General features: G+C 42.7%; 1 protein-coding gene across 1 annotated transcript in view; it reads right to left on the reverse strand.

The window, feature by feature from the left end:
- Window positions 1-14,039, reverse strand: part of LOC106560686 (netrin receptor UNC5A) — a 237,569-nt gene that overhangs the window by 209,895 nt on the left and 13,635 nt on the right. The window lies entirely within an intron of this gene.

The following is a 14,039-nucleotide window of genomic DNA, read 5'->3' on the forward strand; positions in this document are numbered from 1 at the left end:
GATCCTCCAACCAGTCAGAACTCTGTTCCCATCTGATCCTCAACCAGTTAGAACTCTGTTCACATCTGATCCTCCAACCAGTTATAACTCTGTTCCCATCTGATCCCCAACCAGTTAGAACTCTGTTCCCATCTGATCCTCCAACCAGTCAGAACTCTGTTCCCATCTGATCCTCCAACCAGTCAGAACTCTGTTCCCATCTGATCCTCCAACCAGTTAGAACTCTGTTCCCATCTGATCCTCCAACCAGTTAGAACTCTGTTCCCATCTGATCCTCCAACCAGTTAGAACTCTGTTCCCATCTGATCCTCCAACCAGTCAGAACTCTGTTCCCATCTGATCCTCCAACCAGTCAGAACTCTGTTCCCATCTGATCCTCAACCAGTTAGAACTCTGTTCACATCTGATCCTCCAACCAGTTATAACTCTGTTCCCATCTGATCCCCAACCAGTTAGAACTCTGTTCCCATCTGATCCTCCAACCAGTTATAACTCTGTTCCCATCTGATCCTCCAACCAGTTAGAACTCTGTTCCCATCTGATCCTCAACCAGTTAGAACTCTGTTCCCATCTGATCCTCCAACCAGTTAGAACTCTGTTCCCATCTGATCCTCAACCAGTTAGAACTCTGTTCACATCTGATCCTCCAACCAGTCAGAACTCTGTTCCCATCTGATCCTCCAACCAGTCAGAACTCTGTTCCCATCTGATCCTCCAACCAGTTAGAACTCTGTTCCCATCTGATCCTCCAACCAGTTAGAACTCTGTTCCCATCTGATCCTCCAACCAGTCAGAACTCTGTTCCCATCTGATCCTCCAACCAGTCAGAACTCTGTTCCCATCTGATCCTCAACCAGTTAGAACTCTGTTCACATCTGATCCCCAACCAGTTAGAACTCTGTTCCCATCTGATCCTCCAACCAGTCAGAACTCTGTTCCCATCTGATCCTCCAACCAGTCAGAACTCTGTTCCCATCTGATCCTCAACCAGTTAGAACTCTGTTCACATCTGATCCTCCAACCAGTTAGAACTCTGTTCACATCTGATCCTCCAACCAGTCAGAACTCTGTTCCCATCTGATCCTCCAACCAGTCAGAACTCTGTTCCCATCTGATCCTCCAACCAGTCAGAACTCTGTTCCCATCTGATCCTCCAACCAGTTAGAACTCTGTTCACATCTGATCCTCCAACCAGTTAACATATTGTGAAGGAGCAGAACACTAAACATTACCATAACGCAATTGGTGTGGATGCAGAGACACACACACACTCTCTTCAGACACACACACACACACACACACACACACACACACACACACACACACACACACACACACAGAGGAGAGGAGTGGCGGGGATAAAATAATGATTTAGTTATAAAACTCTCCAGTTTTCCTCTTGACTCTGTGGCTAAGCCCCCACTAACAGTGTGTGTATGTGTAGACAGAGATTGTGCTTGTATGTGCGTGTTTGCATCCTTGCATGTGCATATGTGTGTGTTTGTGTGTGTGTGTGGGTCCCTGCATGTGTGTAAGTGTGTGTTATAATCAGCTGCGTAGTGATTGGCTACAGCTGTCTCATGAGACGGGTGGGTTTGGGTGGTGGAGGTGGACCCTATTAATAGTGATGTGTGTGTGTGTGTGTGTGTGTGTGTGTGTGTGTGTGTGTGTGTGTGTGTCTGTGTGTGTGTGTCTCTCTGTGTGTGTGTGTTCACCTTTATTTAACTAGGCAAGTCAGTTAAGAACAAATTCTTATTTACAATGACGGCCTAGGCACAGTGGGTTAACTGCCTTGTTCAGGGGCAGAACGACTGATTTGACACACTGAACTCTATCTGAGAAGTAGTTGGTGAACCAGGCGAAGCAGTCATTTGAGAAACCAAGGCTATTGAGTCTGCCGATAAGAATGCGGTGATTGACAGAGTCGAAAGCCTTGGCGAGGTCGATGAACACAGCTGCACAGTACTCTGTTTTATTGATGGCGGTTATGATATCGTTTAGGACCTTGAGCGTGGCTGAGGTGCACCCATGACCAGCTCGGAAACCAGATTGCATAGCGGAGAAGGTACGGTGGGATTCGAAATGGTCGGTGATCTGTTTGTTAACTTGGCTTTCAAAGACTTTAGATAGGCAGGGCAGGATGGATATAGATCTGTAACAGTTTGGGTCTAGAGTGTCTCCCCTTTTGAAGAGAGTCCTGTCTCATCATGGTCAGTTCTCATTCTGTCTGAACCACATTTCTGCCTCCACAAATACTGTAACTCAATGTGATGCATTCATTACACTCCCCAGTTTGTGTTCGTGCTTGTTCGTGTGTGTGTGTGTGTGTGTGTGTGTGTGTGTGTGTGTGTGTGTGTGTGTGTGTGTGTGTGTGTGTGTGTGTGTGTGTATGAGTGGGTGTGTGTAGTGTGTGTGTGTGAGTGTATGTGTATGAGTGGGTGGGTGTAGTGTGTGTGTGTGTGTATGAGTGTGTGTGTGTAGTGTGTGTGTGAGTGTGTGTGTATGAGTGTGTGTGTGTGTGTGTGTGTGTGTAGTGTGTGTGTGTGAGTGTGAGTGTGTGTGCGTTCATTCCCTTGGAAACTCACCAACCTGACAGCTTGTAATGGGTGGGACAATTCATCTATGATTGTAAAACAAATTAATTAGTTAGTTAGAATAAAGACAACAAGAACAATCCAAAGAAACTGAGAGAAAATATGCCAAGGACATTTGACTTTTCTCTGTCTCTCCCTCTCCCCCCCTCTCTCTCTCTCTCTCTCTCCCTCCGTCTCTTTCTCTCTCTCTCTCTCTCTCTCTCTCTCTCTCTCTCTCTCTCTCTCTCTCTCTCCCTCTCTTTTTCTACCTCCGTCTCTTTCTCTCTCTCTCTCTCTCTCTCTCTCTCTCTCTCCCTCTCTTTTTCTACCTCCGTCTCTCTCTCTCTCTCTCTCTCTCTCTCTCTCTCTCTCTCTCTCTCTCTCTCTCTCTCTCTCTCTCTCTCTCTCTAAACATATGTTTACAGTGAAATAGATAACACACAAAAGGGAATAAAACACATTTAAAATGGTATATTATTGGCTATGTAACAGTGTTTTAACAATATTCATGTACACTACCGTTCAAAAGTTTAGGGTCACTTAGAAATTTTTTGAAAGAAAAGCACCTTTTTTGTCCATTAAAATAGCATCAAATTGATCAGAAATACAGTGTAGACATTGTTAATGTTGTAAATGACCATTGTAGCTGGAAACGGCTGATTTTGAATGGAATATCTACATAGGTGTACAGAGGCCCATTATCAGCAACCATCACTCCTTTGTTCCAAAAGCACGTTGTGTTAGCTAATCCAAGTTTATCATTTTAAAAGGCTAATTGATCATTAGAAAAGCCTTTTGCAATTCTGTTAGCACAGCTGAAAACTGTTGTCCTGATTAAAGAAGCAATAAAACTGGCCTTCTTTAGACAGTTGAGTATCTGGAGCATCAGCATTTGAAGGTTTGATTACAAGTTCAAAATTGCCAGAAACAAAGAACTTTCTTCTGAAACTCATCAGTTGATTCTTGTTATGAGAAATGAAGGCTATTCCATGTGAGAAATTGCCAAAAAACGGAAGATCTCGTACAACGCTGTGTACTACTCCCTTCACAGAACAGCGCAAACTTTCTCTAACCAAAATAGAAAGAGTGGGAGGCCTAAGTACATAAGTACATTAGAGTGTCTAGTTACAAGTCCTCAACTGGCAGCTTCATTAAATAGTACCCGCAAAACACCAGTCTCAACGTCAACAGTGAAGAGGCGACTCCGGGATGCTGGCCTTCTAGGCTGAGTTCTTCTGTCCAGTGTCTGTGTTCTTTTGCCCATCTTAACCTTTTCCTTTTATTGGCCAGTCTGAGATTTGGCTTTTCATTGCAACTCTGCCTAGAAGGCCAGCATCCCGGAGTAACCTTTTCACTGTTGAGGTTGAGACTTAATAACGGCCTTTACATGATAAACATGTTTGCTAAAATAATTATTATATTATTGATCGATTGACTATGACTTTTCAAACCACCCAGTATCTGCAGCGTTAGCTCCAGGTAAATGTTACAATTCTTCAGCTATTCCTACACCTGGGCTGACTGGAGTGTGTTCACCTGCTGTTCCAGCTCCACCTGCCTTACCTCCAGCTGGGTGAATTTATCCATAATTTTAATGCGGGAGTAGTGCTCTGTGCTGGGGGATTGACTTTCCTCTTGGGTTAACCTCTATGGGCTAGGTGGGACGCTAGCGTGCCACCCGTGGTGCACTCCATCAACAGCAGGTGCATTTCAAGAGCGGCAAATTTGAATCCAAATAAATGTCAAAATTCAAATTTTTCAAACATACAACTATTTTACACCCTTTGAAAGATAAACATCTCCTTAATCTAACCACGTTTTACGATTTCAAAAAGGTTTTACGGCGAAAGCATAAATTTAGAGTATGTTAGGACAGTACATTTACAAGAGTTGTGTGTAATGTTTTGTCAAGTCAAAGACAGGGTCACCAAAACCATAAAACCAGCTAAAATGATGCACTAACCTTTTACAATCTCCATCAGATGACACTCCTAGGACATTATGTTAGACAATGCATGCATTTTTAGTTCTATCAAGTTCATATTTATATCCAAAAACAGCGTTTTACTATGGCATTGATGTTGAGGAAATCGTTTCCCTCCAATAACCGGCAGTCAAGTCAGCGTCACAAATTAAATAATTAAAATTAGAAAACATTGGTAAAATATTATATTGTCATTTAAAGAATTATAGATTTACATCTCTTGAACGCAATCAACTTGCCAGATTTATAAATAACCTTACTAGGAAATCACACTTTGCAATAATCTGAGCACTGCGCCCAGAAAAATACGCGTTGCGATACAGACTAGACGTCATGTTGGGGAGATCTAAAATCGAAAATACTATGTAAATAATCCATTACCTTTGATTCTCTTCATCAGATGTCACTTCCAGGTATCACAGGTCCATAACGAATGTAGTTTTGTTCAAAAAAGCTCATCATTTATGTCCAAAAATCTCCGTCTTGTTAGCACATGATCTAAGCCAGCCGGACTTCTCGTCATGAACGAGGGGAAAAAATATATTTACGTTCGTTCAAACATGTCAAACGTTGTATAGCATAAATCATTAGGGCCTTTTTTAACCAGAACATGAATAATATTCAAGGTGGACGAATGCATACTCTTTTATAACGTATTGGAACGAGGGTACCCAACATGAACTCGCGCGCCAGGTGTCTAATGGGACATCATCGTTCCATCATCTTCATCAAGAGACAGATTCTCTTGCTGCACTCCCTCTTTGATTCTGTGGAAGTTCAGCTGAAACTGTTTGGGGTTGCCCTGTACCAATACTGTTCCAGACTTGTACAGGTTGACATTGGCTGACTCACAGTCCTCGTTGTCTAGTATCCTGAGTTTCCAACCATCGCTAACAGAGGGTTACCGTGTTAATATAGCCATGCCATAGCAGTCAGCAAAAAGTGTCTCTGGATTGTCCACAAGGAGATTATGTTTGTACTCTTTCCGTGTTTTCTCATTTTTAACATCCAAGGGTTACTGTATTGTGATGACCTCTGCACAGGGGGAAGCTGTGGAGCAGGGGGCCTCAAATGCCTCTGGACATTGGGAAGCCATGGAGCAGGGGCCTTCAAAGTCCTCTGGACAGTGGGAAGCCATGGAGCAGGGGGCATCAATGGCCTCTGGACAATGGGAAGCCATGGAGCAGGGGCCCTCAAAGGCCTCTGGACAATGGGAAGCCATGGAGCAGGGGCCCTCAAAGGCCTCTGGACAGTGGGAAGCCATGGAGCAGGGGGCCTCAAAGGCCTGTGCATTTGGGTGGGGGAGGCTGTGACACTATCCTGCTATTGTTGGGCTTCACTTCACTTCACCCCTCAGTTGCAGAGGAATCTGTTCTGTGCTAGCAGGTTTGGTAGTCTTAACTTAGCATTCAGTCTTTCTAAAGTAAAATAGATCATTGTAATGTCTTTTCCTTCTTGGCTTTTAAAAGTAGCTTCAGACTAAACATTACTCACTCAGTCCCAGGTTGAATGGGTATTTGCCGGTTTCTGTTGTGCTTATTTTGCTGGTCGTTGGTTTGCCAGAGCATTTGCTGTATAGTCCTTGGGAATAAGAATCTTTGGTATTAGGAATCCTTCTAGGTAATTTAGTAAAAAAATCAGGTTGTAGGTTTTCGATTTGGAGTGAAAGTTATGTTGTGGAGGGTAATACCTGTATATGTCCTTCTGAAAAAGTTTACCCATCTCTCCCTCTCTCTCTATACTGTTTACTACCTGCTCTCACTCTCTCCCTCTCTCTCTATACTGTTTACTACCTCCTCTCTCTCTCTCTCTCTATACTGTTTACTACCTTCTCTCTCTCTCTCTCTCTCTCTCTCTCTCTCCCTCTCTCTCTATACTGTTTACTACCTTCTCTCTCTCTCTCTCCCTCTCTCTCTATACTGTTTACTACCTTTTCTCTCTCTCTCTCTCTCTCTCTCTCTCTATACTGTTTACTACCTTCTCTCTCTCTATATATACTGTTTACTACTCTCTCTCTCTCTCTCTCTCTCTCTCTCACCCTATACTGTTTACTACATGTCCTCTCCCTCTCTCTCTCTCTCTCTCTCTCTCTGTCTCTCTCTTTCCCTATAATGTTTACTACCTCTCTCTCTCTCTCTCTCTCTCCTCTCTCTCTCTTTCCCTATACTGTTGACTACCTCTCTCTCTCTCTCTCTCTCTCTCTCTCCTCTCTTGCTTCCTATGCTGTTTACTACTTGTCCTGTCTCTCTCTCTGTCTCTCCCTCTCTCTCGCTTCCTATGCTGTTTACTGCTTGTCCTGTCTCTCTCTCTGTCTCTCCCTCTCTCTCGCTTCCTATGCTGTTTACTACTTGTCCTCTCCCTCCCTATCCCTCTTCCACGTTAATAAATGAAAGAAATGCCTGTTCCTGAGCCTCCACTCCCTAAGGCATCAATCATCCCATTGCCAGCCAATCGTCCCCCCGTCCCCCGTCCCCACAAGATCAATAGGGCTTCAGTTCTTAAGGTCAGGAAAATATGGCTATTAAAACCCTGCCGTTCTTAAAGGGATACTTTAGGATTCTGACAGTCAAGCCCTTTTATCTACTTCTGTAGAATCAGATGAACTCGTGGAGAAAAAAATTTTACGTTTCTGCGTGCATTTTGAAGAATGTTGCTCACGGGTATTAGCGCAATGACTGGAAGTCTATGGTAACTGCTATCATGCTAGTAGATACCATATACTTCCAGTTATTGTGCTAATGCTAGTTAGCATTGGCTAGCAAAATTACCTCCTACTTCCTTCATTCTGCATACAAACTTGGATCCATCAGTTCGTCTGACTCTGGGGAAATAGATAAACAGCTTCATTGCCAAAATCCCGAAATATTACGGTCAGGGAAAAATGGCTACTAAAACCCCTGCAGTTCTTAAATCAAATCAAACTTTATTTGTCACATGTGCCGAATAAAAGAAGTGTAGACCTTACCGTGACATTTTTTACATTTACATTTTAGTCATTTAGCAGACGCTCTTATCCAGAGCGACTTACAGTAGTGAATACATACATTTTTTTTTTTTTTTTTAACTGGCCCCCTGTGGGAATCGAACCCACAACCCTGGCATTGCGCACACCATGCTGGCGTTGCAAACACCATGCTCTACCAACTGAGCCACAGGGAAGCTAAATGCTTACTTACAAGCCCTTATCCAACAATGCATTTCAAAAAAGAGTTAAGAAAATATTTACCAAATAAACTAAAGTAAAAAATTATAAAAAGTAACACAATAAAATAAATAATAATAATAACAAGGGCATATACAGTCAGGGTACAGGTTAGTCAGAGAAATATGGTTAATATAACCCTCACACTGAATGTGACAATTACATTCTACACAATAGAATATATTAATTCCTCTCTCCTGTATTATATTTCATTCCTCTCTCCTGTATTTTATTTCATTCCTCTCTCCTGTATTTTATTTCATCCCTCTCTCCTGTATTTCATTTCATGCCTCTCTCCTGTATTTTATTTCTCTCTACTGCATTTTATTTTATTCCTCTCTCCTGTATTTCATGCCTCTCTCCTGTATTTTATTTCTCCCTCCTGTATTTTATTTCATTTCTCTCTCCTGTATTATATCTCATGCCTCTATCCTGTATTTTATTTCTCTCTCCTGTATTTTATTTCATCCCTCTCTCCTGTATTTTATTTCATGCCTCTCTCCTGTATTTTATTTCTCTCTCCTGTATTTTATTTCATCCCTCTCTCCTGTATTTTATTTCATGCCTCTCTCCTGTATTTTATTTCTCTCTACTGTATTTTATTTTATTCCTCTCTCCTGTATTTCATGCCTTTCTCCTGTATTTTATTTCTCTCTACTGTATTTTATTTTATTCCTCTCTCCTGTATTTCATGCCTCTCTCCTGTATTTTATTTCTCTCTCCTGTATTTTATTTCATGCCTCTCTCCTGTATTTTATTTCTCTCTCCTGTATTTTATTTTATTCCTCTCTCCTGTATTTTATGCCTCTCTAATGTATTTTGTTTCATGCCTCTGCCCTGTATTTTATGCCTCTCTCCTGTATTTTATTTCATCGCTCTCTCCTGTATTTTATTTCATGCCTCTGTCCTGTAATTTATTTTATTCCTCTCTCCTGTATTTTATTTCATTCCTCTCTCCTGGATTTTATTTAATTCCTCCCTCCTGTATTTTATTTCATCCTTCTCTCCTGTAGTCTCCATGAAATATAGGCTGTGTCCCAAACCCACCCCTGTAACTACACTGCTCAAAAAAATAAAGGGAACACTTAAACAACACATCCTAGATCTGAATGAAAGTAATAATCTTATTAAATACTTTTTTTTTACATAGTTGAATGTGCTGACAACAAAATCACACAAAAATAATCAATGGAAATCCAATTTATCAACCCATGGAGGTCTGGATTTGGAGTCACACTCAAAATGAAAGTGTAAAACCACACTACAGGCTGATCCAACTTTGATGTAATGTCCTTAAAACAAGTCAAAATGAGGCTCAGTAGTGTGTGTGGCCTCCACGTGCCTGTATGACCTCCCTACAATGCCTGGGCATGCTCCTGATGAGGTGGTGGATGGTCTCCTGAGGGATCTCCTCCCAGACCTGGACTAAAGCATCCGCCAACTCCTGGACAGTCTGTGGTGCAACGTGGCGTTGGTGGATGGAGCGAGATATGATGTCCCAGATGTGCTCAATTGGATTCAGGTCTGGGGAATGGGCGGGCCAGTCCATAGCATCAATGCCTTCCTCTTGCAGGAACTGCTGACACGCTCCAGCCACATGAGGTCTAGCATTGTCTTGCATTAGGAGGAACCCAGGGCCAACCGCACCAGCATATGGTCTCACAAGGGGTCTGAGGATCTCATCTCGGTACCTAATGGCAGTCAGGCTACCTCTGGCGAGCACATGGAGGGATGTGCGGCCCCCCCAAAGAAATGCCACCCCACACCATGACTGACCCACCGCCAAACCGGTCATGCTGGAGGATGTTGCAGGCAGCAGAACGTTCTCCACGGCGTCTCCAGACTCTGTCACGTCTGTCACATGTGCTCAGTGTGAACCTGCTTTCATCTGTGAAGAGCACAGGGCGCCAGTGGCGAATTTGCCAATCTTGGTGTTCTCTGGCAAATGCCAAACGTCCTGCACGGTGTTGGGCTGTAAGCACAACCCCCACCTGTGGACGTCGGGCCCTCATACCACCCTCATGGAGTCTGTTTCTGACCGTTTGAGCAGACACATGCACATTTGTGGCCTGCTGGAGGTCATTTTGCAGGGCTCTGGCAGTGCTCCTCCTGCTCCTCCTTGCACAAAGGCGGAGGTAGCGGTCCTGCTGCTGGGTTGTTGCCCTCCTACGGCCTCCTCCACGTCTCCTGATGTACTGGCCTGTCTCCTGGTAGCGCCTCAATGCTCTGGACACTACGCTGACAGACACAGCAAACCTTCTTGCCACAGCTCACATTGATGTGCCATCCTGGATGAGCTGCACTACCTGAGCCACTTGTGTGGGTTGTAGACTCCGTCTCATGCTACCACTAGACTGAAAGCACCGCCAGCATTCAAAAGTGACCAAAACATCAGCCAGGAAGCATAGGAACTGAGAAGTGGTCTGTGGTCTCCACCTGCAGAACCACTCCTTTATTGGGGGTGTCTTGCTTATTGCCTATAATTTCCACCTGTTGTCTATTCCATTTGCACAACAGCATGTGAAATTTATTGTCAATCAGTGTTGCTTCCGAAGTGGACAGTTTGATTTCACAGAAGTGTGATTGACTTGGAGTTACATTGTGTTGTTTAAGTGTTCCCTATAATTTTTTTTTTGTCTTTTCACTCTTATCCAGAGCGACTTACAGTAGTGAATGCATACATTTCATACATACATTTTTTCATACTGGTCCCCCGTGGGAATCGAGCACACAACCCTGGCGTTGCAAACACCATGCTCTACCAACTGAGCCACACAGGACCAATATTCCCTGTAAATATTCCCCAGGTCAGTGCTGTAAATGAGAATGTGTTCTGAGTCAACTTACCTGGTAAAATAAAACAACCCTATTTCCTAATCCCTACATAGTGCTATGGTCCTTGTCAAAAGTAGTGTATTATAGTGCGTAAATTATGTAGTGTGTTCTTAATGTTTTGTCCACTCAGTGTATAGGGAATAGGGTACTGTTTAGGCCTCAATGAAATATAGCCTGAAACACAGGTCCTAAATTATCTATTCACTGAAGGGACAAAACATTAAGAACACCTGCTCTTTCCATGACATAGACTGACCAGTTGAATCCAGGTGAAAGCTATGATCCCTTATTGATGTCCCTTGTTAAATCCACTTCAATCAGTGTAGATGGAGGGGAGGAGACTGGTTAAAGAAGGATTTTTTTAAGGCTTGAGACAATTGAGACATGGATTGTGTATGTGTACCATTCAGAGGGTGAATGGGCAAGACAAAAGAGTTAAGTGCCTTTTGAACAGGGTATGGTAGTAGGTGCCAGGCGCACTGGTTTGAGTGTGAACTGCAAGAACTGCAACGCTGCTGGGTTTTTCACGCTCAACAGTTTCCTGTGTGTATCAAGAATGGTCCACCACCCAAAAGACATCCAGCCAATTTGACACAACTGTGGGAAGCATTGTGGTCAACATGGGCCAGCGTCGCTGTGGAACACTTTTGACACCTTGTAGAGTCCGTGCCCCGACAAATTGAGGCTGTTATGAGAGCAAAAGGGGGTGCAACTCAATATTAGGAAAGTATTCCTAATGTTTTGTACACTTAGTGTAAACACAACAGTTTTTCACAGAGAGGCTGTTCTGTATTGTCAGCCAGGTCCCTCAAGATGTTTGTTAGCTTGTTGGGACTGTGTTTTCTATATCCTTCAAACTCAACTCTGGACCTCCAAGCAGTTCCACTGCATTTAGACCTGGGACACCAATTCATTATCAGGTAGAACAGAAAACCAGCAGGCTCTGGACTAAGTAGAGTTAAATACCACTGGTCTATATCATGTTCTCATCCACAATCAAAATGATGATGTTTTAACCACTTATCTGTCAAATTGGCTGAATCATGAAAACAAGACAGATAACAAATACAGTTGAAGTCAGAAGTTTACATACACTTAGGTTGGAGTCATTAAAACTCGTTTTTCAACCATTCCACAAATGTCTTATTAACAAACAACAAAATGTCTTGTTTTGACAAGTCGGGTAGGACATCTACTTTGTGCATGACACAAGTCATTTTTCCAACAATTGTTTACAGACAGAATATTTCACTTACAATTCACTGTATCACAATTCCAGTGGGTCAGAAGTTTACATACACTACGTTGACTGTGCCTTTAAACAGCTTGGAAAATTCCAGAAAATGATGGCATGGCTTTAGAAGCTTCTGATAGGCTAATTGACATCATTTCACTCAAATGGAGGTGTACCTGTGGATGTATTTCAAGACCTACCTTCAAACTAAGTCTTTGCTCATGGGAAAATCAAAAGAAATCAGCCAAGAAATCAGTAGACCTCCACAAGCCTGAAGGTACCCCGTTCATCTGTACAAATAATAATAAATTAGCCAAGATCTCAGATTTTTTTTTTGTAGACCTCCACAAGTCTGGTTCATACTTGGGAGAAATTTCCAAACACCTGAAGGTACCATCCATCTGTACAAACAATAGTACGCAAGTATAAACACCATGTGACCACGCAGCCGTCATACTGCTCAGGAAGGAGACTTGTTCTGTCTCCTAGAGATTAATGTACTTTGGTGCAAAAAGTGCAAATCAATCCCAGAACAACAGCAAATGGACCTTGTGAAGATGCTGGAGGAAACAGGTACTAAAGTATTGAAATTCACAGTAAAACGAGGCCTATATCGACATAACCTGAAAGGCCGCTCAGCAAGGAAGAAGCCAGACTACAGTTTGCAACTGCACATGGGGACAAAGATCGTACTTTTTGGAGAAATGTCCTCTGGTCTGATGAAACAAAAATATAACTATTTGGCCATAATGACCATCGTTATATTTGGAGGAAAAAGGGGGAGGTTTGCAAGCCAAAGAACACCATCCCAACCGTGAAGCACGGGGCTGGCAGCATCATGTTGTGGGGGTGCTTTGCTGCAGGAGGGACTGGTGCACTTCACAAAATAGATGGCATAATGAGAAAGGAAAATTAGGTGGATATATTGAAGCAACATCTGAAAACATCAGTCAGGAAGTCAAAACTTGGTCGCAAATAGGTCTTCCAAATGGACAATGACCCCAAGCATACTTCCAAAGTTGTGGATAAATGGCTTAAGGACAACAATGTCAAGGTATTGGAGTGGCCATCACAAAGCCCTGACCTCAATCCTATAGAACATTTCTGGGCAGAACTGAAAAAGCGTGTGCGAGCAAGGAGGCCTACAAACCTGACTCAGTTACACCAACTCTGTCAGGAGGAATGGGCCAAAATTCACCCAACTTATTGTGGGAAGCTTGTGGAGGGCTACCCAAAACGTTTGACCCAAGTTAAACAATTTAAAGGCGATGCTACCAAATACTAATTGAGTGTATGTAAACTTCTGACCCACTGGGAATGTGATGAAAGAAATAAAAGCTGAAATAAATCATTCTCTCTACTATTATTCTGACATTTCACATTCTTAAAATAAAGTGGTGATCCTAACTGACCTAAGACAGGGAATTCTTACTCGGATTAAATGTCAGGAATTGTGAAAAACTGAGTTTAAATGTATTTGGCTAAGGTTTACGTAAACTTCCACTAGAACTGTATCAGATATCAGATAACAAATATCAGATAACACATATCAGATAACAGATAACAAATATCAGATAACAGATAACTCAAAGGGGTTTTCTGTGTTATTATATCTAATGCACAAGTAGTTTTTCACAAATTAACTATAAACAAATTAACCCCCCAAATAAAATACTTGTTATTCTGTCACCATCCTCTTTGTAACCTCAGCCTCCTGGTAACCATTTTATCATGCCAGACTGTTGATTATTCCACTAAAGAGGTCCACTATAGAGAGAGAGGGGAAGAGAGATACAGAGGAAGAGATGAGATGAGATGAGAGAGAGAGAGAGAGAGAGAGAGAGAGAGAGAGAGAGAGAGAGAGAGAGAGACGCATGCAAGAATATATCTCTGGGTAGCTTTGTCTGGTGGGTTTTTGAAAATGATAGTGGATGGATTTGAGTCTCCTGCTGCTGTTAGATTATTCTGCATTCATCCTTTTCCCTCGTTCCTCTCACTTCCCACCCTCACAGTCTCTCTCTCTCTCTCTCTCTCTCTCTCTCTGTCTCTGTCTCTCTCTCCTCTCTCTGTCTCTGTCTCTGTCTCTGTCTCTGTCTCTCTCCCTCTCTCTCTCTCTCTCTCTCTCTCTCAATATAATACCAAAACGGAGCAACGATGACCTCACCTGACCTCCTGGCATTCAGTAGTTAATGAGTGAGATTAGTGGAGTGT

The sequence above is a fragment of the Salmo salar genome, chromosome ssa09 (genome assembly GCF_905237065.1).
Source record: "Salmo salar chromosome ssa09, Ssal_v3.1, whole genome shotgun sequence".
In the NCBI taxonomy this organism is placed as follows: domain Eukaryota; kingdom Metazoa; phylum Chordata; class Actinopteri; order Salmoniformes; family Salmonidae; genus Salmo; species Salmo salar.